Below are 26,551 nucleotides of genomic sequence, written 5' to 3' on the forward strand. Positions count from 1 at the left end.
GTTGGGAAGTCGAAGGTGGAGCAAGATCATGTGCTAGCATCAGGATTTGGAGGCCGAACATCGCTAAGGCCCGTACAATTAAATGGATACCACAAAATCTTATGTTACACTTAATGAAAGTATAAATAAACTCTTAAGTGTTAGTGAACCTATTGTTTTGATGAGATACGCAATCTACGAAACTAGTTTTAACGATCCAACCGTCAAACATGTTTGTATATATTTCGAGATCGCATACGCCAAAAATCGCAAAAAACAAACATTCAAAGATCATGTAACTGGACAAAACTTTTCAACGGTCATAAATGAAAAATCACGATTTAACGATTGTTTTAATTCCGATTTTGATGATTTTTTACAGTTACACTCCTTGACCCTACATGAATACAATGAATGAATTTGATCTTCAATATAAAATACCTACAGTAGTGGATACCACAAAAAAGACTTTGCGCAACGTAGGTCATACGTCGCGCAAAGTGGTTTTGCGCGACGTAGGTCACTTCTTCGTCACGCAAACCCTTTTTTTTCTTTTTTTGGAAAATTTTTTATTTATTTAATTTTTAATAAATATTGTAATGAAATTTTAAACAATAATTAATAAACCAAGAAAAAGTAACTATAAAATATATGAAAATGTACATACAAGATGTCCGAACAAAACAAAAAAAACTACAAGTATTCTAGGTTTAATACATCATGCTATTGGGTATTGATTGGGCAAAGTGGTTGGGAAGTCGAAGGTAGAGCAAGATCATGTGCTAGCATCAGGATTTGGAGGCCGAACATCGCTGAGGCCCGTACAATTAAATGGATACCACAAAATCTTATGTTACACTTAATGAAAGTATAAATAAACTCTTAAGTGTTAGTGAACCTATTGTTTTGATGGGATACGCAATCTACGAAACTAGTTTTAACGATCCAACCGTCAAACATGTTTGTATATATTTCGAGATCGCATACGCCAAAAATCGCAAAAAAAAAATATTCAGAGATAAAGTAACTGAACAAAACTTTTCAACGGTCATAAATGAAAAATCACGATTTAACGATTATTTTAATTCCGATTTTGATGATTTTTTACAGTTACACTCTTTGACCCCTACTTGAATACAATGAATGAATTTGATCTTCAATATAAAATACTTACAGTTGTGGTACCACAAAAAAGACTTTGCGCAATGTAGGTCCTACGTCGCGCAAAGTGGTTTTGCGCGACGTAGGTCACTTCTTCGTCACGCAAACCCTTTTTTTTCTTTTTTTTTTGGCAAAATTTTTTTTATTTAATTTTTAATAAATATTGTAATGAAATTCTAAAAAATAATTAAAAAACGAAGAATAAGTAACTATAAAATATATGAAAATATACATACAAGATGTCCGAACAAAACAGAAAAAAGTACAAGTATTCTAGGTTTAATACATCATGCTATTGGGTATTGATTGGGCAAAGTGGTTGGGAAGTCGAAGGTGGAGCAAGATTAGGTGCTAGCATCAGGATTTGGAGGCCGAACATCGCTAAGGCCCGTACAATTAAATGGATACCATAAAATCTTATGTTACACTTAATGAAAGTATAAATAAACTCTTAAGTGTTAATGAACCTATTGTTTTGATGGGATACGCAATCTACGAAACTAGTTTTAACGATCCAACCGTCAAACATGTTTGTATATATTTCGAGATCGCATACGCCAAAAAACGCAAAAAACAAACATTCAGAGATCAAGTAACTGGATAAAACTTTTCGATGGTTATAAATAAAAATTCACGATTTAACGATTATTTTAACTCCGATTTTGATGATTTTTTACAGTTACACTCCTTGACCCTACATGAATACAATGAAATGAATTTGATCTGCAATCTAAAATACTTACAGTAGTGGATACCACAAAAAAGACTTTGCGCAACGTAGGTCCTACGTCGCGCAAAGTGGTTTTGCGCGACGTAGGTCACTTCTTCGTCACGCAAACCCTTTTTTTTTCTTTTTTTGGCAATTTTTTTTAATTTACTTTTTAATAAATATTGTAATTAAATTCTAAACAATAATTAATAAACCAAGAAAAAGTAACTATAAAATATATGAAAATGTACATACAAGATGTCCGAACAAAATAGAAAAAAGTACAAGTATTCTAGGTTTAATACATCATGCTATTGGGTATTGATTGGGCAAAGTGGTTGGGAAGTCGAAGGTGAAGCAAGATCAGGTGCTAGCATCAGGATTTGGAGGCCGAACATCGCTAAGGCCCGTACAATTAAATGGATACCACAAAATCTTATGTTACACTTAATGAAAGTATAAATAAACTCCAAGTATTAGTGAATCTATTGTTTTGATGGCATACGCATTGTATGAAATTAGTTTCAACGATTCAACCGTCAAACTTGTTTGTATATACTTTGAGATTGCATACGCCAAAAATCGCAAAAAACAAACATTCAGAGATCAAGTAACAAGACAAAACTTTTCGACGATTATAAACGAAAAATCACGATTTAACAATAATTTTAACTCCGATTTTGATGATTTTTTACAGCTACATTCCTTGACCTTATATGAATACAATGAATGAACTCGATCGTCAATTTAAAATATTTACACTAGTGGATACCACAAAATCTTATGTTATACTTAATGGAAAATATAAATAAACTTTAAGTGTTAGTGAATTTATCGTTTTGATGGGATACGCATCCTACGAAACTAATTTTATGTTACACTTAATAATAGTATAAATAAACTCTAAGTATTAGTGAATCTATTGTTTTGATGGCAAACGCATTGTATGAAACTAGTTTCAACGATTCAACCGTCAAACTTGTTTGTATATATTTCGAGATTGCATACGCCAAAAATCGCAAAAAACAAACATTCAGAGATCAAGTAACAAGACAAAACTTTTCGACGATTATAAATGAAAAATCACGATTTAACAATAATTTTAACTCCGATTTTGATGATTTTTTACAGCTACACTCCTTGACCTTATATGAATACAATGAATGAACTCGATCGTCAATTTAAAATATTTACACTAGTGGATACCACAAAATCTTATGTTATACTTAATGGAAAGTATAAATAAACTTTAAGTGTTAGTGAATTTATCGTTTTGATGTAATACGCATCATACGAAACTAATTTCAATAATCCAACCGTCAAATTGAATCTGTTACTTATATGAATTGCCAAATAATACGGCAATTTGAATTTGGTAATTCAACAAATTCTAAATAAATTTATATGTGGCTTAAACTTCATTCGACACGTTTGCAGTCAGTATGGAGATAGAATTTTGCCACGACTCAATGGAGCCACCAACTACAAGACATTACAATCCAACAGGTTTTGCAAAAGCCAGTATTAATACATAAAGAAGAGAAGATCAGAACATGGCAAAAAATTAGGTCCTCCTCGGACAAATAAATGCTTCAAATTCAACGAAGAATAACCTTATGACACAGGTTGTTTACGAACGAAGCAAGATATAGCGAAACAATTCAAATTACATATTTTCGTAAGAGTTGCCTTGTGATGTTTAAGACCACCATGGTGCTTCCCCGGTTCTGAAATCGGTTTCAACCCATGGAACAAACACCTTCCCGTCATCAATATCGGCATGAGCCAACGCCAGAGACTGTTCCAATAAGTAAAATTTCAAAGATTGGTTATTTCAGAAAGGAGGTAAAGAAACAGCCTTTTATCGTACGTATTATGCAGCCTTTCACATAAGAACTAACAAGAGTCAATAAAAGTCTAAATGAACTTACCAAAGGAGCAGGTCCTCTGACAACCCTTCCTTGGTCATTGTACGGATCCATGGCAGGGGCATAAGAACTTGTTCTCCGCCTCGTTAAATGGCACGACACAACCAAGTTAATTTAATACCACAACAACCATAGCAAACAATCCAAGTTAATTTAATACCTTCTAATAATATACATCCCAAATTTCTCAATTCGATTTTCAGAATGGTTGATCACATCAAAAAGTATCATTAGCTCATAATCCCATAATGCTGCTGATTGTATTGGAAGTTAGACTTGAACATGTCATACAAATTGAAATGAGGATATGATAATCTAAGATATTGAGCTTCATCAGTGACATGTATCTGTACCTTCAATCCTTGTGTGAGGGTCCTGTCACCAGGGCCATGAGTCTTAAGCCATTCAGCTGCAATCACGTCGTTTCCGAGAGCATCCTTAGCAACTTGACCACCAGAGCCGGAACCAGAGCTGTAATGTTTTTCCAATCAATCGTAGCCATATCAAAGAGCTATGGATAAATTATTTTTACCCACTAAAAGTTCCTTCCCACTCGGTTAGAAGAATAATTAGTTAATTTTCTTCTTCTTCTTTTAAATGGAGGTCCATTAAAGCATACTAGTTAAAGCATTTTGTTTCGGTTCAGCATTATATCATTGACATCAGAAAATTCTTTATCTGCAGTTCCTGAAGCCATTAATCTCTCCTTCCTAGCCCATCAATCCCTCTCTCTCCTCAACCCTTACACAAACATATAGGTATCAAACTGTCTATTAAGCACACATTGGAAACAGAAGAATATTGATACAAGGAAAGACATACCCCCTTCTTGCAAATGATGTTAACTCTGAGCATTCCTCCAAGGAATTCAAGCCATGAATAAGAAAATGAGACAATGCATATAATTTCTATGTAGAGAAGAAGAATTTGAGGGGAGCAGATAACAACGTACTTCCAGCATTGTTTTGAATTCATCCCGTGGCTTTTCTGTTTGACTCTGCCTCTCCTCAGCCTCCTGCTTTTTCCTTTACAGCTCAACCGTATAATGTAAATCAAGAAATTTCAAGGGGAAACCAACATTTCTTACAATTTCTTCCGTGTAAATATATAAGTTAACCCCGATAAAGTATTCAAATGCTAATTCCAAATGAAGCACAAACAAGTCTTCAACAATATATCTACACTCTCACTCCTTTTAATAGGTAAAATTAATAAAGATTACTTCAAAATTCAATCTCACAAAACTCCACCATTACCAAAAAAGGGCATAGCAAGTAGGCAAAGGTATATATATACAAAAATCCCATATGCAATATGAAGAAAATACCTTCAAATTCGTTCTTCAATGATATTTGTATACAAAAATCCTGTACAAAACAAATTTAGCAGTTTTAGTTTGAATTCTCAATTCAAAGTTACATATACAAAATCAAATCGCTTACTGGATAGGAATAGATCGAGGAAGGGAGAGGATTGGAGAAGTTTTTGAAGAGAGATGGGGGAGGGAGGTAGCTGCTACAACTAGTTTTGCAGTTTCTGCCTCGCAAAGTTTCGTTGTGCAAAGACAGTTTGCATGACGAAATGTGCTCCGTCGCGCAACCATGTTTTTGTACTAGTGAATCCTAAAATAAAATATAAGGAAGCTTAGCATAAACATATGATTAATGCTATCTGTAAATGATAATCCAATTGTATGTGTTTTGCTTTCGTTATATGTTTATATAATGTAGTGTTAAATTAGAGTCGATTATTGGAATTTATGTATTTTAATTTGAACGGTAACATTGTGTGGTCGAAATAAGCAAAACAAATTATGAAAAGCAAACTAACCAAACAGGCAAAAAATAAAAATCAAATTCTAAAATGTTGTCAAATTTGATTTAAAGCCAGCATCTCCCCCATATTCAGCTAACCCATTTAGGAAAAACGATAAAGAAGGCCATTGGGAATGAAAAGTTGTTTTCAGTTTAGCATGATTATCACTTATTATATAAACATATAAGCATATAAGGAAAGAAAATCTCAAATGGTCAGGTTTTTGCTCCAAATGTTAACAATATTTGTTTCATTTGTAGTCTTTATAAGCATTTTTTAGTTTTTTCTTCTGATAAAGTATTGGTTTTGCAGTAAAAGCGGCAATCCTCTGCTCCCAGCTTCACTTCCACGTTCTCACCATTCATACCCACTCTGCCCATTTCTTTCTAAATTTATCTTTGCACTCACTGGAAAAGACAGAGTTTTGTTTTTGTTTCCTCAAAATATAGATTAGATGCTTTGCATGTCTATGTTCTCTGCAGGAAGCTCAAAGGATGATAAACAAGAAAAGGAAATCACAGATTGCAAATTAGATGGACAAAAAAAGCAATAGAAATTCATAGGGTCCCAAATCCGTGACATAAAAGGTATGAAATTGTTAATTGATAATTGAACATAAATGTAGAACTGATTGCTATAAATAGGTATGGTCACTTTTGTATCAAATTCTTAATTAAGATGGTTATGCAGTCCCTTTGTAATTTTGTGTATCTATTAGCTTTGTACTTACTTACACCTCAAAATTTTCATTTTCTTTCAAACAATCTTGATCAGCAATATCTGCAGGATTGCAATGAGATAATTGTGAGCAACATGTATAATGGGTTACCTTTGTTGTTTAGCATGTTATGTTCTTCGGTAACATGCATCTGAAACTCTTTGTGCATAAGAAGATATCTCTTTACAATCACCTCAATCCAACAAAACTTTTATCACTCTTAAAACATTATTTGAACTCTCAGCTCAAGTAAGTCCTTAGTTTCAATATACTTTTTATTTCTTACTAGCTAGGTGGTTTACGTAGTTTTTAACCATTAAATCACGTAACTTTATATTTACAATTATATTCTTTCTAATTGTTTGTATAAATTTCTTTTTTGCTCCCTGCAAGATGATGTCATGGCGTGGTTTAGTGGTGTTGAATATAATTGGAGAAACTGATTTTTTAATCTACTCATGCTGTAGGATTTCAAGATTGAAACCCACTTTCAATCTTTTGGAACAAATTCACTTTGTAAAGTAACAAAACAATGATATTCCTAAAGGAAATAAAGTTGTTTGCTTTGTTGAGGTAGTTGTGTTTAGATTAATCAATGCTATAGTGCATTTTGAAACCTAAGTTATGGGTCTATTAGTTTCAATTTAAACACATAAGGAAACTTAGAGATACATTTATAAGCTCACATTTATATATTGCTGGAAAGTTAGAGATCTGCTGATGATACTAGATTTAATTATAGTAGTTTTTCAAACATAATTACCTATACAATTTCTAATCCTGCAGCAATTCACGGGCATCACTTTCTATTATGGACAATGATTGTCTGCCCTTCCACTTCTGGTGCCCTCCCGTGTCCTTTTGTTTGTGTGGTCACGGTTAAGCCACGTCAACATTTTATATTACTATTCATTTTTGTCTTATTATCTCTATAAAAAAACAATATAAAATATTAACGTGACTTAACCGTGACAACACAAAATAGGACGGCACGGGAGGGCATCAGAAGTGGAAGGTAAACAATCCTTGTCCTTCTATTATATAGTAAAATATTATATAGTAAAAGAGAAACACAACTGAAACACTGTTCATTTGACAGTGTTATTCCTTTTTTGCCGCTTTATTGTTTCTTTAACCTACACTGTACTCCCGCTTTTGCCCCTGCTTTAGTCTTTGGTCTCTTATTCCATTTCTGGTTTTTTCCTTCCCACAGAGTTTTAGCACCTCGACCCATCTTTTCTCTAGATGCTTCCCCCACCGTTTCAGACTCTCGACCCACATTTTCTCTGCCTGGCTCCTGTTCTCCCCGTCTCCCTCCTCACCTCATCTCCCAACTTATTTTCGATTTATACTTTAATCTCATATGAATCTCCTTGGTCTCAAAGGTGTCCTCTCATCTGAACCCAGAAAAGCTTTAGCCTTCCGACGACTCTGGTTGCCATAATCAATCTTGGTCGTTGGCCGACAACCAGACTGCAACATCGTCTTGACTCACTCTAGCATCAACAGATTCCAACTTCAAACCCTCTTCGACCCTTTTTGCCAAATTCGTTCTCACCGATTTGTCAACAGGTAAGATCCTGGAGTTTTTATTTGGCATCCCAGACCTCATCTCTTTTGCCACTGTTCCTCAAAACTTTCATATCGGTACATCAACTTAACTCTCATTTATTTCAACAGCTCAACTCTCTTTCTATTTCAAACCTAAAGATTGATTATTTTCCTTTTTTCTCTGTTTTTATTTTCCTGGGAAAACACAATCTTTGTCGAAAAAGTTTGAATTTGCCCATCCCTGAGATTTTCTTTGTGTGTTTTGGTTATCGGGTTGCGAATTTAAAAGGGTTTTGTCTTTGGAAGGAGATGGATATCGGTGGCGATGGTCGATGTTCGTTGTTGTGTGGATGATCCCAGTGGAGCTTTGGTTGTCAGCTTTGGTGATTTCTACGTGAATTTTGGGGATTTGGTTTGGGTTTCTGGGTAAGGAATTGTCACTCTATTCAACTTCATTTTAGTTCACTTTTTTTTCCTCAAATTTGTTTAATGGCATGATTGTTTGATCCTTTACCAAATAGTCATCAAGAAATGTTGGAATTTTTAGTAGTTTTGATTTCTTTTCAATTTTTATTTTATTTTATTTTCAAGCCTTGAGTTTTGTAAGAACCGTCTACCTGTGCATACACTAGATACTCCTAACATTTCAAATAAAGTACTAGTGAGTTCTATAACTTTACTAATATTTATTTGCAATGCAAGTTAAATTGTTGGTTTTCTGTTTGTCAATGCGTTAGCTTTTCTACTCTCTACCTTGCATTAGAGGTTGCCATGTCAGGTGAGTTCAAGTTCTACTTAGTACACAAGGGTTGTTTTAAGCTAAGTCTCTAATTTGTGTGCTCTTCATCATGTCTTTTATTTTGGTGGCAGTTAGGTGTCATTAATATGAAGTGTGAACTGGTTGATCCAGATGGTCTACTAAAGCAGCTAAGGGTATTGGAATCGGTTAATGTAGATGGCGTTTATGATTGATTGCTGGTGGGGAATAGTAGAGGGACATGCTCCACAGAAGTATAATTGGAATGGATACAATAGGCTCTTTCAGATGGTGTGTGAGCTTAGTCTAAAGTGACATGTCTGTTTTATATAAATTCGTTTTTTCAATTGCAGAAGCTTTTTCCTCTCATTGGGCATATAAACAACATGTGTGGTTAATTGTTTTGCCATCTTTGTGGTCATTTTTATTCTTTCTATGCGTGTTTTTGCTAGCAATTTAATAACTGATTGTAGAAACTTTTGTCCTCGTATGTTGATGCTTCTTAATAGTGGTGGTGCCGTGCATGTTCTTGGTTAAATTAATCGAGTACATCCGTAATTTGGAATAGTTCTTTTCTAAATTACGGAGAACCACCGAGCTCAGTTCCAGCCAGATTCCGTCAATTTAGGAGAGTTGGTGATGTTATTTAATATCTTAGGTAAATGATTCAATTCCTTATTTTTGTTGTTTAAATTAGTTCATATGAATATTGATTTCGATTCAACTTTGAATTATATCTTGGATAAGCAGCAAGTATATATTTGTAATGAGTACTAATTAATTACATATTGCTGCTCACCGATTTGCTAAATTGATTCAAGCGTTTAATTTTTTTTATTAATTAAATTAGAAATAAGTATTCATGGCCTTCATTTGGTCCCAATCAATCTAGATATGAGTTGTTTGAATGTTTGATTTTACTTGAATCATAGTCTCCAAGGAGAAGAAAGACAATAGGAGCAAGGCACGACATGGAACAAGCAAACTCATGAAAATGTTAGCGTTCAAGTGATTCGGGAAGAGGGTGACAGATCATTTGAAAAAAATCAGGTATACTGTTGTTCCTCTTCGAATTACATGAACATGGTTGTACATACATCCAATATTATTAATACAACGAATCAAACAATTAAACTTTGACATAGAAATATTAGTTAATTAAGCCGGTTGGCAACTGTGTGCAGTGCATATATAGTACGTGCGGCATATATATATTTATATTATTTGATTAAGTATTTGAAAAGAGTTTATTGTATTGATTGTACTTGAATGGTGATCAGGGTTCTCAAGGTGAACAGGAATCCCATAATCGATCTCAAGGCCTCGTGTGAGGGGAGGACATGAGTCGGGATCAAGGCAGGGAGGAGACTTGGTGACCATCAATGTTCCATTGAAGCTCTGGAGGCAGAGCACCCAATAGTCGATTTCAACTTCCAAATGAACATGAAGTCGTCTTCTCAAGTCAACATCTTTGCATTGCAATAGTATACTTGATATATGTGTGTACATAATTGCAAGATTTTTTTCTTTCTTTCGCTGTGCTAAATTTTCCAGTAGATCCAATCATCAGGTGTAAAGTCTTGAATGTGATGTTTTTATTAGCTGTACTGGGTTTTTTGGAATTTGATTGGTTAATTGTGTCCAAGAATTTTTGACGTTTTATTGGGCTTTTAGTTCTTGGTTATTCCTTTTGAGCGATTTAAATTTTTGTTACCCTTATGCCAATTTATGATGCTAATATGATTTTTGTAGAGAACTAAACTTAATTTCAACAGGTTTTATAGAAAGGAGTAATTTATAAGTGTCGGACTTGAGTTCCTTTTGCACAATGTGGTTAGATCAGGTTGTATTTACTTTGACCATCTCGGCTTTATTATGCGCTTGCGTCTGTTGTGCTGCAAATGAACATTAGCATACCTCAACCACAAAAATTATGCTTTTGCAATTGATATATAGATCTTTGTACAAAATTCTCATATTGATGGTTCATTGATCTCTTTGTAATGACCATATATTAACAATGTGTTCTGGAGAACTAAACATTGAACCACAAATAGTCAATATATAAGTATTATATAATCAATAAACAATCAATATATATGAGGACACTATCTTATCATGCTTGAAAAATTAGTGTCTAATTTGAAAAACAGAGGATGAATTTTTTTCTTTTGAGCAAAGCCCATCTACTAAAATGTCTAGATTTCTCAATTGATTGAAGGAAACATATGGTAAACACTCTATACTTAAGACCAAATACATTTTTGAATCACTTTACTCTTCAAGGATGCAATGAAAGATGATGTGAGGACTTGCGATGATGGAGTTGTATAGCAATTTTGTTGCATATACAGGGATGAGCAACTAGGGATGTGAGATCACATACTAGTGTACTCGGGTCAATTTTTTGAAAAGTTGATTGATCAACCATTCTAATGAATCTATTGTATAAAGCTTGCTACAATATTTTGGATAATAAGTGTTTCATAATGTACATGGAAAAATATGGATTAGCCACTTTACATTATTTTGGTTGTAGCATACCAGGTTATGTGTGCCCAAATGCATATAAGATTTTCTACATTTACACAGATATTTATATTTTGTGATCTCCAAAAACACTTTGGATGACTTTTAGATTTTGCTCTAGATGTAAATATATTTCAATATATTTCATACGTATAACATAGTTTTACAACCCACGGCATCGTGCGGGCTCAAATGCTAGTATTTTCTAAATAATATTACATCTTTTTGAAAAGATTTTTTGTAACATAGCACCATCATGCTTGTATATATGAAGGGGTTCTCCTTCATTCACACACAAATGCCTAAACGCAAACCTCTACACAGACGAACACACACCTACACAGAACCAACTTTCCATAGTTTTCTAGCATCCTTTGCAAACACTCGTTCTTCGTAAACTTCCATCCTTTGTAAATTTTTATATATCAATAAAAGAATAAGTCTATGTATTCAAGCAATTTCTCCAGTCTTAACTAAGTTTCCTTTCTTTCTTTTAATAGTTTGTTTAAATAGACTTCCAATCTAAAACAGGAAACACATTATTGTAGGTATATTATTATCTTGCTAAACTGATGATCATGTTTTGTTTGAGCACTATTTTATAGTTGAATGCTTGTCAGACAAATAATTGGACATTAACTAGGATACCAATGAGTTCTCAGTACCTCTGAGTTTAGTCCTTGTGGTCTTATACCTGCATTGTAAGTAGCCATCATGTTGAAACATGTCGAGTTCTATATGAAAGGTTTTATATCTAGTTGTTACAATGGTCATCCGACTATTTAATCGGGCCTTACTCCGAAATTAGTATCAGAGCCAAGTTTAATATTTAAATAATATAATTATAGTAAAGCATCTTGATGACAAAAGTCATCAACACAACTCATATCACACACTTGTTTATTTTGAATGAACATTGTATATTATTGTCTTTGTAGATTTTTTCAACCATAACCATCAAGAATTTGTTGTCCTAGACATCCTATTATAACTAGCATGAAGAGAAGATTAGCATATATTTATAAAAAAAATCAATAAAGACATGAAGAAGCAAATGTTTTATCTTAGTTATAATGAACACCCCACTCTTACCAGTAAGGATAAAGAAGTACATAAAAAAAGAGCAACTAATTATACTTTATAGTCACTGAGAGAAGAAAGAGAGTTTTTCAGAACCATTAGCGATAACTTTAGAGAATGGTAGTCTGTAGTTTATGACAGATTACCTTAATTTAGAAACTAGTAAATAACAAAATAGAAAAATCACCCTAAACCAAAATAGTTTAGTTTGTTATTTTCCATTAGACGATCATAATCATATTTTACATAGTGAAGAAAAAGCAAATAGTATCGTAAATCTTTTTATTAGTCAAGCAGAACATATAAAATTAGAAAATATTATGCATGATAATTTATTAAACCAGTTATTAGACTATTAAAAAAAAACTGTTAGACAAAATATAAATCACATTACAGCCCAACTAGAAGATAATAATAAAAATATTCAGAGACTTCCTAGCAAGAGAGAGATAAAAAAGCTCATTGATACCATAAATAGTAAGCCCATGCAACTAGAAAGTAGGTCATTAGAAATAGTTGAACAATTAAAATAGAAGTTCAAAAGTTCAATTAGTACAAAAAGATTTCACTAAGCAAATAGAAAAGTTACATAATAAAATAGATAGATCATTTATTTAATGGCCGATTCCTGAATTAATAGAATATATATCCAAGTTTTGAAGGAATTAGATATTAAATAAGGAACGAGTTGATTTAATTGATTTTTCATTACAAGTAGCTAGTAGTAATATTTCAATTAAACAAAATAATTTAATCATCCAATTAGTTTTAAATTTAGCTGAAAAATTAGATCAAGTCGAAAGAACAAATAGCATAAATTAATCAAGTTTTGCATAACACATCTTTATCACTGCCACCACCTTTATTACAAAATTAGAAAATTTAACTTTGAGCACAAATAATCATATTAGAATACCTAAGATTAATCCTTTTGATAATAAAAAATAGAACACATTAAGAGAATAGAGATAGAAATTAGCAAAAGATTACTTAGCAGTTTGGAAGGAAATTTGTATAAGTTTTATTAGAAGATTACATGCATATGCACAAGGCAGAAGCTAGGTATATTGACACACCCAGACACGAATTGTCCACTTGGACTCCAAATCAAGATGTGTTGGCCGACACCCGAAAGGTGACGAAGCCATAAAAGTGTAGTGAGATGGAAAATGTGAGTAAATTTAAACCTAAAAGTGCATAAATGAAAGAGTGCGCTAGTGAGCAAGAATAAACTCATTTCACACGTGATATTAGAGCATAAGTAAAGTACAGTAAAGGTAGGATAAGAATTATATCATTGAAGGTAATCGCCTATACTAAGACTTGCCAAGAATCCTTGTCGACACGAAAGCTCTTCTACTAAAACCTAGAGGGGCAAAAAATAAGGGTGAGTGGGCTTACAAATAAAACTTTGTAAAAATATTTTTGAAAATGTAATAACCCGTCGCTGTAAAACAAGTATAGTTTCCAAACATAACATACTATGTATAGTATGAAAATACTTACCGTAGCCAGCAATATCTCAATAGTGCAATATGTCACGACATTTCGTAAATTAACACATAACGTCCAATAATCACATAATTTCGTATAAACAAACATTTCATATCAAGTGCTCATCGACATATGTTGGCACATGAGTTCATGCAAAGATATTATGACATAAATAGAACTGGATGTAATAGTGATTTACGCTCTAGTACTACAATCACGTGAAGACTGGGGCTATGCCCATCACATACGAGTCCTAATTGCCTTTAGCAATATAGGACATAGCTGGCACCTACAATGGATCTAAAGTGAGCGTACGGTGCGATGTGAACATACACATAAAAGACTGGCATTGGCACTGGCCCCGGCCCCGGGCAAGTACTAACACCAATATAACACACGATAAGCAGATAACGTAAATATGATCATGCCACGATAATTCGATAATTCTAATCAATGCAATGATATTCATGACCGTAACTCCAATTAAGGCATCAATAACAACACGCATACTTATGCATCCTGTATGATGTTGCATAATTTCATAAATTCCATTAATACGCTAATTCTTATAAACATTAATCTAATCAAAGCATACGTGGAAAGTTCTTTATCAAATATATAAATGGAAACTAAATAAATATGTAATATTTAAAAGCAAAGACCCACTCACAAATCATGTCATTGGGTCGAACCCACCTCGCGGGCATTTAAGCTCCTTATGATACGTTGCACTGAGAAACGAAACCATTTACGTAAATATATAACATACTAACGTATATCGTACTAAGTACGGTAAATAAAGAAACTATGTTAAAATGGTCGAGTTTCAAAAAATGGATAGCATGTTTGGGTTTGGCACATCGAGAAACCTAAAAAGGGACCTCGAAAAAAGTTTATCCCTAAAATATGCAGTTCCTAGCACAGGTCCTTCATTTATTAGCTCCAAAACTTCCACAACTACTTTTCTAACTTGTGCAGAACATGTCCCAACAAGATCTCTGGAATCCATATCATCGTTTATTAATCTTTGTAGATATGAAAATATATATGTCAAATATATGCAACAAAAAAGAGAATTGAGTTTTTAGAACATGAATCTATATATATTTGGTACCTATATCTACTAGGCTGTTGGGGCCACTGCTGCATACATTCCTCTAGAGGCTGGCAAAGGTGTCGTAGGTAATCACGCCACAAATAAACATCTTCCAAATTGAAATATCCACTGCTGGCTGAGAGCCTGCAACCTTTTTTTCGGGTCGTAAGAATAGAGGTTTGCCTTGTCTTCTGCAGGCAAGTCAAAGAACTCCTTGAACACACCCATCGTGTTGTTCAACAAACTTTCTGATATGCCATGGTTGACAACCTGATTTGTAAATAACATTAATTGGATGTCGCATAACATAGTAATTGAAAATTTGAAGTAGTGGTTACTCGATGATCAAGGAAGAGTATTTGAAGTCTCAAAACGTTACTTGAAAAAAACCCAAATTCCTGGCTAGCCTTGAGTATTTTCTGGATTATATAGGTTTGATCACCGCCCAGATCAATCACTGGAATGTTGTCTCACAAACGAGCGGTAGTAAGATTCCCGGGTCTTGCATCCGCTGGGAATATGTAACTCTCAGGCAAGGTTTTACTGTTTTACCAGCTTGAAATAAGCTTCTCCGTTCCCTCAATGTGTATCTAGCCTTACAATGATTAAAGGGGAAAATTAGTGCACATATAAAACTGAGAAAGTGCTTTCAAACTTACCAATGATTTCTAGTCAACCATCCATATATTCCAAATTTTTTATATCAATTTGGAATAAACATATTTCTTTGTGTATCAATTGGCTTAATAAAGGCTCACACAATGCAGACAATCTTGTAAATAAATAGAAGACAAACAATACCTTGCTTGTGATCCAAGGCCAGCAGCAAGGCGATGCTGGACATTGTTGAGAAAGAATTTCGTATTGACGGGGGAGAGAACCTTGCATAGGTAAGAGGTTGGAGTACTTCTCATATTGCTAATTGGTTTTATAATGGAATCCCAACTTTCTTCATGGTATAAGAGCAGGTTGTCGCACATGTGAAGCTTAACGGCTATACACGCTCCACGTAATCCCGTTTGTGTTGTCCACATATTTGGCTTGAAATTCACCACACGTAAGGGGGCGTGTTGAGAAAAAATCTCACATTGATGGAAGCAAAGACTTTGCATGAGCTTATAAGGGGTGGGTTACTCCTCATATTATCAATTGGTTTATAGTGGAACCTCAACTTTTTTCAGACATTAAGGTCAAGTCACTGCACGAAAAAGAAAAAAAAAATGAAGGAAAGAATTTGAAGTCTCGATAGTCGATAAGTTACCCGAAAAAATGAAAAAAAAAAAAACCGAATTCTTGTCTAGCTTTGAAAATCTACTCAGTTATACAGGTATGACCACCGCCCTCGGTGTTGAATGATATACCACATCAGCAATCCACATCAGCAAGGTTGTTATCCTGTTAGTTAGATAGTTAGTTGGGATTGTAGGAAGATATAAGGTGGTTATGAGTTTGTTAGAAATTGACGAAGACAGAAATGAGCATGTATAAATAGAAAGGCTCTCTCTAAGACTTGTATTCAATACATTCTGAAATATACAAATCATCATTCACTCTCTCTTTCTCTCTTTCTCTCTCTCTGCTTCTTTACAACTTGAGATTGTTCTGTTCTTCTTCTTCGATTCATAGTGTAGTGTTAATATGGTATCATCGCCATGGGTGATCGTTTTGTTTCCGCTGTAGTATCTCTGGAAGATTGTTGATCTATGAAGAATGTTGGTCTCTTGGGCAAGGTTTATATGCTTCTATATGGAGGTTTCTTGGGTCAGGAAGAGCAATGCACGCCAGGTGTTTGATGTTTTGTCTCAGTGAGTTTTCTGTTTGTTATTTTCATTGCTTTACAAGGCCGATAGCCAATTGAATGTTTACATAGGCCGATTGCCATTTTCTTCCTGATTTGTATACTCTCTCTTTAAAGGCCGATTACCGGAGTTAGTACAGTTTGTAGTAGTCTGATATATTTCCTCTGTTCAAGGCCGATTGCCAAAGAGGATTGCTTGAATTGAAGTTTGTAGTAATCTGATATATCTCCTCTGATAAAGGCCGATTGCCAAAGAGGGTTGCTTGAATTGATCTTGTTTTGTTCATCATATACGAAATCTTGGTTGAGAAATTCTTGAAATCTTGATTGTCACTATGTCTGCAAATACCATAGAATCTGTGAAGATCGAAAATCTTTTGGGCATGCTCACTGTGAAGTTGCAAGATGATAATTTTGTTAAGTGGAATTTTCAGTTTCAGTCTGTTTTGCATGGGTATGACTTACTGGATTTCTTTACTGGTGATAATCCATGTCCACCTAAATATGTCATACATACTGAAAATGGTGTGACAAAAGAGATCACTACTGCTTATAAGACTTGGGTTAAACAGGATATGGCTTTACTCAGTTTGCTTATTGCCACTTTATCTGATGATGCATTGGAGCATGTTATTGGCTGTAAAACATCACAGGAAGCATGGAGTGCTTTACAAGATCGTTATGCATCTGTGTCAGTTTCGAGAATCAATCAGTTAAAGACTGAGTTTCATATTGCACAGAAAGGAGGGGACTCGATTGATAAATTTTTGTTGAAATTAAAGGCTATAAGAGATCAGTTAATTTCTGCTGGAGAAAGAGTTTCTGAAAATGATCTGGTTATTGCTGTTTTAACTGGATTACCACAGGAGTTTGATATGATTAGAACTGTGATTTTGGCAAGGGAGACACCAATTTCTTTGAAAGATTTTCGTGCACAGCTTCTTAGTGCTGAACTGACCATCGACTCCAGAGTTTCAGCTCTTACAGGTTCAATGGCAGCAATGTATATGAATGGGGATAATGGTAAAGGACATCCTGGTTCCTATCAAGCAAATGGTACTTATCATGGTGAAAGCTCTGCTATGGGGGCTAGTGGTTATCAAGGAGGTGAAAGTTCCAACATAGGGGCTACTGACTATCAAGGAGGTTATGGGTTTACTGGCAGTAATCAGAGGATTTTTCCTTCTCAGAATAGAGGGTCATTCAATTCTAACAGGAACTCTTATGAAAATAATGTTTCAAAACCTTACTTTGGCAACAAGAATAAGGGGTCGAATAACACCTTTTCTGATCCAGGCAGAAATTCTCAGTCAAGTTTTAATGGTCAGTCATCTAATGGTGGATCAAAGGGTAGTTCAAATTGGCAGAATTGGAATGTGAATACTACTTATAGATCATCAATCACTCCTGAATGTCAAATATGCTCACGGAGAGGTCACACTGCACCTAATTGTCATTTCAGAAGTACTACTACTGCCAATCAGTATCCAATCTTGGTGTGTCAGATTTGTGGAAAGAAGGGTCATACTGCATTAGAGTGTTTTCACAGGAACAATTATGCGTATCAAGGGGCTCCACCACCTCCATCACTCACTGCATTATCTGCACAAGGTCCATCTAGTTTCTCTCCACCATCAAGTGAGTCTCAACCACATGGGTTTTCTACTGCTGATACATGGGTGCTCGATACTGGAGCTACTCACCATATGACTGCAAATCTCAATAATTTGACCCAAGCTACTGCATACAATGGAGATGAAAAGATAATCATTGGAAATGGTCAAGGTTTGGATGTGAAACATATTGGTTCTACTAACCTTTTTACTCCGGACCATTGTTTATTCCTCAAACATGTTTTACATGTCCCATATATTACTGTGAATATTTTATCAGTAAAGCAATTATGTCATGATAATGACTGCTGGTTTATATGTGATGATACTGTGTTTTTCATACAGGACAAGGCAACCAATGTGGTACTCTACCAAGGAAGGAGTGATGGGGAACTCTTTACAATACCTATGATAGTGTTTTCAAGATCTTGCTCTGTGAATAAAGGAACACAAGGTGTAAAGGCTAGTTTTGTGGGAAAGATGATCAAGACTGCAATTTGGCATAAGAGGATGGGCCACCATTCTGAAGAAATATTGACTGCAATGTTGAAAGCAGCAAAAGTACCAGTTAGTATAGATTCTTCTCAGACGTTATGTACTTCCTGCATTTCCAGTAAAATGTGTAGGCAATCTTTTCCTGTAAAACAAAGTAGTGTTACTTTTATGTTTGAAAGAGTACATTCGAATGTATGGGGGCCTTCTCCAAAAGTATCAATTGAAGGATATAGATATTACATCAGTTTTATTGATGAGTATTCCAGATTCTTGTGGATATTTCCTTTGGTTAATAAATCTGAAGCTGTTTCTGCATTTATCAAGTTCCATGCTTTTGTATCCAATCAATTCAACACTGACATTAAATGTTTGCAAACTGATGGAGGAGGAGAGTATATGAGTAAAATGTTTGTTGCTTTTCTGGAATCAAAAGGGATTGTTCATCGAATATCATGTCCATACACTCCTCAACAGAATGGCATTTCTGATAGCAAACATAGACATTTGGTGTTTAGAAACAGCATTGACTTTAATGTTTGAAGCAAACTTGTCTCCATCTTTCTGGTATCATGCTTGTTCATATGCATCCTTTTTAATCAATAGAATGCCCAGCAAAGTGTTACAAATGAAGTCTCCATATCAACTGTTGTTTGATAAGGTTCCTGATATTCAAAGCTTAAAAGTCTTTGGAACAGCAGTATATCCATTTCTTAGACCTTATAATGCCAATAAGCTGCAAGCAAGGTCTGCTCAATGTGTTTTCCTTGGTTATGCTTTGGGATATAAGGGAGTTGTATGCTACAATGTTGAAACAAGGAAGATGATTTTATCAAGGCATGTAATTCATGATGAATCAGTCTTTCCATATAAGATTTTGCACAGTACTAAGGTCAGTGACAGTTCAAAGACTTCGGGTAGAACTCAGAGGCCTATTGTAGTTCAGATTCCTATTGATACTGTTCTAGAGGATCAGAATATTCATAGGGAAAATAATGGTGAGGCTGTCCATGATATGTCCCTCTCTATATCCGATCATGGTGCTCATTCTGCTGACAGATCAGGTTCCTTGAATGAAGTATCAGGTTCAGAATCCTTATCACTGTCACAAGGTATCTCACACCTCCAGATTCCTCTCTCATCACTCCTAGCTCTATTGGTGTACCACAAATGTTGCCTGTCCACAATGATACACAGCTTGAGGTAATTTTACCTTTTTCATCTCATATATCTTCTAATCTTGGTGAATCCAATAATGCTTCTGTTCATCCAATGGTCACTAGGTTGAAGAGTGGTACAATACCGCATATGAGTTATAAGGGTTATTTAGCTACATTTCCTGAACTTCAATCACTCCAATTAGCTGAAGACACTTACTTTGGTGGAGGTTTTTCCTTTTTGGTTGTTAATAGTGATGCTGCTGAACCATCAACTTTTAGAAAAGCTGCTACAATGCCACAGTGGCAGAGTGCAATGCAAGACGAGTATGACTCTCTTAGGGCTCAAGGCACTTGGGAATTAGTACCACCACCTAGTGATAGGACTATTATTGGCAGTAAATGGGTCTACAAAATAAAAAAGAATCCAGATGGCACAGTTTCAAGGTACAAAGCACGGTTGGTGGCACAAGGTTTTTCCCAAGAGCAAGGTGTTGATTATTCCGAAACCTTTAGTCCAGTTGTGAGACATACCACAGTTCGAATTGTCCTAGCATTGGCTGCTATTAACCATTGGGACTTACGACAGCTTGATATCAAAAATGCATTCCTGCATGGTGAATTGCAAGAAGATATATACATGAAACAACCGCAGGGATTTGTGGATGTCACTAAGCCAACACATGTCTGCAAACTGATTAAATCTCTCTATGGGCTTAAACAGGCTCCAAGAGCTTGGAACTCTAAGTTTACAAGCTATCTACCTGCAATGGGATTTAAAGCTTCAACATCCGATTCCAGTTTATTTGTCAAACAGTGTGAAAACGACATGGTCATTCTACTTCTCTATGTAGATGACATTATTATTACTGGTTCCAATTCCAGTAAAGTTTAAAGGATAATCACAGAACTGTCTGAGGTATTTGAGCTTAAAGATATGGGTAGATTGACATATTTTCTTGGTTTGCAGATCACTTATAAATCCAATGGAGATATTGGGGTTAATCAGTCTAAGTATGTCAAAGATCTTCTTCACAAAGCCGGTATGGACTCCTGTAAACCAGCATCAACACCATGCAAACCTCATACTCCTTTGCTTCTCAATGAAGGTGATCCTTTATCAGATCCTACTTTATATCGCAGTATTGTTGGATCACTGCAATATCTAACCTTTACAAGGCCAGATATTGCATATGCAGTAAACACTGTGTGTCAATTCATGGCTAAACCAACTGAGGTCCATTTTGGGGCAGTTAAAAGGATATTACGGTTTTTGAAAGGCACTATGCATCATGGAATCACATTCTCAGCTCATACAGAAGTGAGGATTCATGCATTCAGTGATGCAGATTGGGCTGCGGATTTAAATACCAGAAGATCTGTTACTGGATATGTAGTCTATATTGGATGCAATCCAGTTTCTTGGCAATCGAAGAAACAGGATTCTGTGTCACGAAGTTCTACCGAAGCTGAATATAAGGCCTTGGCTCATACAACTGCTGATATAGCATGGATCAGAAGTGTGCTCAAAGATATGGCTATCATTTTAAATTCTTCTCCTGTGATCTATTGTGACAACAAATCGGCTATTGCTATAAGTGCAAATCCAGTGTTTCACTCCAGGATTAAGCACTTAGACACCGATTACCACTTTGTACAGGAGAAAGTTCAACAGGGAGATCTCCAAGTTCACTACTTGTCCACTGAAGACCAAACTGCTGATATTCTGACAAAGGGGCTGCACAGTCCATTATTTCTCAAGCATTCTTTCAATCTCAAACTAGGAAACCCAGTTGAGATTCAGGGGGGATGTTGAATGATATACCACATCAGCAATCCACATCAGCAAGGTTGTTATCCTGTCAGTTAGATAGTTAGTTGGGATTGTAGGAAGATATAAGGTGGTTATGGGTTTGTTAGAAACTGACGAAGATAGAAATGAGCATGTATAAATAGAAAGGCTCTCTCTCTAAGACTTGTATTCAATACATTCTGAAATATACAAATCATCATTCACTCTCTCTTTCTCTCTTTCTCTCTCTCTGCTTCTTTACAACTTGAGATTGTTCTGTTCTTCTTCTTCGATTCATAGTGTAGTGTTAATACTCGGCTCCACCTAGATCAATCACCGGAATGTTGTTACTGCATTCTATATTTGCACAAACAGTTTCCTATCACAACAAACTTTTAAATGAGTATTGAGAATCTTGTTATTTGCCTATGGCGGACGCGGGGAGGTTAAATTGTTGTGATGGACTCCATCGGATTTCAGTATGGGATGCAAACGAGAGGTCGGCAAAGCGTTACATGTTTTATGATGCGATGGTTATTTACCGAGGTACACTGCATTAGTGTTCCAAGTCTAACTTGACATTTCCACGACTGATTAGAAGATTTCAATATTAGGATATTAGGAGATACGGTTCTAAACGCTTATACGTGTGTTTGTTTTGCCCTGTGATAGTGTTTGGGTGGCACATTTTTTGATGACGTTTTTGTTACTATAATGCTTATGTTTGACTTTCAAATGAAACATTTTAACTTGTTCTTTGTATCATCTTATAGTGCTTGAATAAAACATCTTATTACATTCTATTCGTCTCAAGTCTCATAATGCATAAAGAATAAAATAAGATATTTGTAAGAGAATTCGTCTATTTTCTTATTCAAGTAGAGTGTGCTGCAAGCAATACAAAGACAACTAGGGTTTTTCCCCTCTACTTATTCTGCACAGTAAACACTATATTATATCACATTATATAGGTTTTTTTCCCTCTACTTATTCTGCACAATAAACACTATATTATATCACATAATTTGATATCTTATTAGGTTGGAATTTATGTAGTTATTGTTAATCATTCAAATAAATGATTAACGATCTGTAGCCACGCCGAGTAGTGATCTAGCCACGGCATTATTAGGGTATGCATCGTGTGGAGGAGGTGGAGTAGTAGTAGTGTGGCCTGCAAAGTTCCTTTGGTTGATGGTTGTATCGGCAAGATCAGTAGACCTAGGGGTTGTCGGATTAGATCCATGGGGAGGAGGATCGCCCCTCTGCTTCGAATCCATCAACACGATGTTTTTGTTCACCGTCGTTATCGTCTTCAAGTTTTCTTTCTCATCATGCAACATCCTGCCTGCACTAACCACATGCAGGTCCATACTCATGAGAAATACAACTGTTATAACTGCGAATAAACAATTAAGAAACCTCATGGTGATCTATTAATCTTGTACTTATAGATATTAAACAAAGATAGCTAGCTTAACTATAAAGGATGTATTATGCGGAGGTTAGATACGTGTGTATTTATATGCACCAATCTGCATGGTTTTCAACCTTTTTCTTTTGTGGACAACATTAAAAATTGAATGGTCAGAACAGAAGAAACGAGTTTGTTCGTCTATGATAGTAGAATTCAAAGTAAAACTTTCAAATTTCTTAAGTCATCTCTTCTTACATGTATTAGCACGAGTCTTGCAAAGAAAGATCTCTATTTAATTGGCATGCATTTTGGGTCACAAAGAAATCAAAACCAAACCCACAACGTATGTTTCTTTGCACTTACTATGGACTTCGCAATACCTTCACTTTGAGACCTACAACCCAGTTAGTGTCACATAAATATATATCTTCTTATGTTTACAAGTTACCTGATGAGCGTTGTAGATACAGAGATATTTATCTCCGATGACAAAGCAGATTCCCTCACTTTCCACTCAAACGTTTGACCAAAATGTTAATGAAAACTTTTGGGTTGACTTGCTGATTGTATATTAGGACTTGAATTTCGTATATCTCAAGTTTGAAGTCATGGATGTATAAAAGGGAAACTTGCAATACATGTTGCGGTTTAGCGCCGCAATCTGGTTTTAGTTTTGATTTGTACCCCATTCTTCACGGCCAGCCAGTTTCTGCTTTTGCCGCACTAATTGCTTCGTCATGTATTGACAATGTTGGAACTCACCAAACCTGGTGGAAAACTGATTCTTTAATTGGGAATGTCGGCATTTTGGTGTCAATTTTTTCCTGTGCTACATATTTACGCTACATTCTTTTCGTTGGTTGGAACTTCTGAAAAGACTTCGCTTGTTGGGAAAACGACCCGTGTTAGAACAACTCGTGTTTCAAACACGAGCCATTTTATTGTTCTCAACATGGCACGAGATGGGAGCAAAGGGAGAGAGTCCAACTTTGTCCTTAGATGTAAAGTATCATTATTGTTGATGCACAAAACCGGAGGTCTTGGAACAACGTAAATCCAACCATGAATGTGCAAGAAATGTAAATAACACAAGATGTATCGTGGTTCACCCCAAGGTTTGGGCTACGTCCACACTGATTATGTATTTATCTGAGAAGTGAGGGAGAGAGATTTAGAGCCTCTGAGGAAGAGAGTGAGGTCTTTGATGGCCTAGGAGATGGCCTCCCCTAATTGTGAGGGTGATGAGTCCTTTTATAGAATAAGGGCTTCTCACTTATTACATATTTGCCCCCTCCTTTATTACATAATTACATTTAAGTCCCCCGAGTATTTTTACGAGATCTAAATACGAGGCCTTAAATATGGTATAAACAGTAGTCCCCCAAGTCTTCAGTCAATAGAGTCTTTTGGCTGGAGACTTGAAATTCAGTCTATGTGTGGGCCGAAGTTACTAGATGTTGTCTTGAACTGATGCTCGATATAAGGCAGTGCTCAATCTGAAATGATGCTCAACTAGAAGTAGCACACGTTGCGAGGCTGCTCGACTCGTGGCTTATGTTGCCTTGGTTGGCTTGGCTTGTGGCGTTTGAAGGTGAGGGAGTCCCTTTTATAGAATAAGGGCTCGCTCCTCAATACATAAATGATGGGCTAGAGTTGATGCTCGCAACGAGGCGATTGCTTAGTAGGCGGCGATGCTCTTTAATGATGGTAATGAAGTCCCTTTTATAGAATAAGGGCTCACTCCTCAATACATAAGTGACAGGTTAGGAGTGATGCTCGCGGCGAGGCGGTTGCTCAGCTGGCGGCGATGCTCTCTAATGATGGTGAGGGAGTCCCTTTTATAGAATAAGGGCTCGCCCTCAGTACATGAATAATGGGCTATGAGTGATGCTCGCGGCGAGTCAGTTACTCAGCTGGCGGCGTTGCTCTCTAATAAAGGGGAGGGAGTCCCTTTTATAAAATAAAGGCTCGCTCCTCAGTACATGAATAATGGGCGCTCTCTAATGAAAGTGAGGGAGTCATTTTTATAGAATAAGGGCTTGCTCTTAATACATAAATAATTGGCTAAGTCCCCCAAGTATTTTTCATGAGACCCAGTTGAAGCCCAATATATGGTACATAATGTAGTCCCCCAAATTTTCGGTCAATAAAGTCTGTTGGTTGGAGACTTCAAATTGAATCCATGTATGGGCCGAAGTGGCGGTTGTTCGGAGGCGGTATTTGTATACCCTACACTGAAGCTTTGTAGGTGAAGCTTTGCAAGTGAAGCTTTGAAGTTAGAGCTCTGTAAATGAAGCTTTCAAAGCTCGAGCTTTTGTAAATGAAGCTTTTAAAGCTAGAACTCTATAAATGAAGCCTTAGCAGCTGGAGCTTTTGTAAATGAAGCTTTTGAAGCTAGAGCTCTGTAAATGAAGCTTTTGAAGCTGATTGACATAAGTGATGCTCATGAATGTTTATGTTGATTGACATGAGTGATGCTCATGGATGTTGTCATGAGTGATGCTCATGAATGTTGACATGAATGATGGTCATGAATGTTTATATATGATTGTCATGAGTGATGCTCATGAATGTTTATGTATGATTGGCAGAAGTAGTGCTCATGTATAATTTTGAAGTACTGGGCGTACTTTCGATCACCTGGTTGGTGGTAATAGCGGCGGATTGCCGAATAATTTTGGAGTACTGGGCGTACTTTTGATCACTTGGTTGGTGGTAATAGCTGCGGGTTGCCGAATAACTTTGGAGTACTGGGCGTACTTTTGATCGCCTGGTTGGTGGTATTTTGGGTTTATGGGCCTTCGCCTTTCACATAACATTTCAGCCCATTTACTTTGGGCTTTGCCCTTTTTTTTTGTATTATTACCTTCTGATGGGGTTTATACAGATATCTCTGAAAGATAAGAAAAATAAATTACATCATTCAAAAATAATGGTTTCGACAGTTGCAGATTGTTGGTGCGTACTGCGCCTATTGCGTGCTGGGTTGCTTCTGTTGGTAGCGTTTGTTAGCTTGGATGGTTTTTGAGAGACTGAGAGTAACAGCTGCTCTCAGATCTGAATTCTAATGAGCTGGCTTGTTGGCCCATCATCATCATGGTTGTGGACTACACCACCCCACTATGCATCCCTTTAATATTATCTGCTTTTGCTTTTGTTTCCTTTTCCACCGCACCTCTCTCACTCAATCTATTTTTCTTTTTCTTTAACATGATGGTGTTGTCTGTGAAAAGTGGGAACATGTACTCCCTTATGCTAAGAGTCTTTATTTTTTCAGAAGTTGATGCCTTTCTGAATGGCTTCAGCTATCACGTTTGAGATCATTTTCGGAGATTGTCATCAACTTTAGGGCTGCATGAACGTGCCTGATGGATGGATTATAAATCATGGTGGACATGTGGTTGCTGATAGTGATTAGTGGGACCCCATTAGATCGAGAGATTGAATCCCAGCTTCAGCATACCA

The 26,551-nt window shown here is 35.8% G+C and overlaps 2 long non-coding RNA genes and 1 pseudogene across 4 annotated transcripts; all 3 read right to left on the reverse strand.

The window, feature by feature from the left end:
* Nucleotides 1–3,289: 3,289 nt before the first annotated feature.
* On the reverse strand, nucleotides 3,290–4,844 carry LOC126584630 (uncharacterized). 3 transcript variants are annotated; one of them, XR_007610047.1, is made up of 4 exons: nucleotides 4,730–4,844; nucleotides 4,131–4,248; nucleotides 3,781–3,859; nucleotides 3,290–3,647 (listed from the first exon to the last, which is right to left on the reverse strand). It is a non-coding gene; the product is annotated as an uncharacterized LOC126584630 (long non-coding RNA). The 3 variants fall into 3 exon arrangements; XR_007610048.1 differs by lacking the exon at nucleotides 4,730–4,844 and adding an exon at nucleotides 4,600–4,694; XR_007610046.1 differs by lacking the exons at nucleotides 4,131–4,248; nucleotides 4,730–4,844 and having other exon boundaries at nucleotides 3,357–3,647; nucleotides 3,781–4,100.
* A 2,834-nt stretch (nucleotides 4,845–7,678) lies between these two features.
* LOC126584629 (uncharacterized) lies at nucleotides 7,679–8,210 on the reverse strand. The gene is made up of 2 exons (XR_007610045.1): nucleotides 8,067–8,210; nucleotides 7,679–7,890 (listed from the first exon to the last, which is right to left on the reverse strand). It is a non-coding gene; the product is annotated as an uncharacterized LOC126584629 (long non-coding RNA).
* A 6,184-nt stretch (nucleotides 8,211–14,394) lies between these two features.
* LOC126584449 (protein DOWNY MILDEW RESISTANCE 6-like) lies at nucleotides 14,395–15,705 on the reverse strand (annotated as a pseudogene).
* Between the last annotated feature and the right edge of the window lie 10,846 nt (nucleotides 15,706–26,551).

Source organism: Malus sylvestris, chromosome 10 (genome assembly GCF_916048215.2).
Source record: "Malus sylvestris chromosome 10, drMalSylv7.2, whole genome shotgun sequence".
NCBI lineage: Eukaryota > Viridiplantae > Streptophyta > Magnoliopsida > Rosales > Rosaceae > Malus > Malus sylvestris.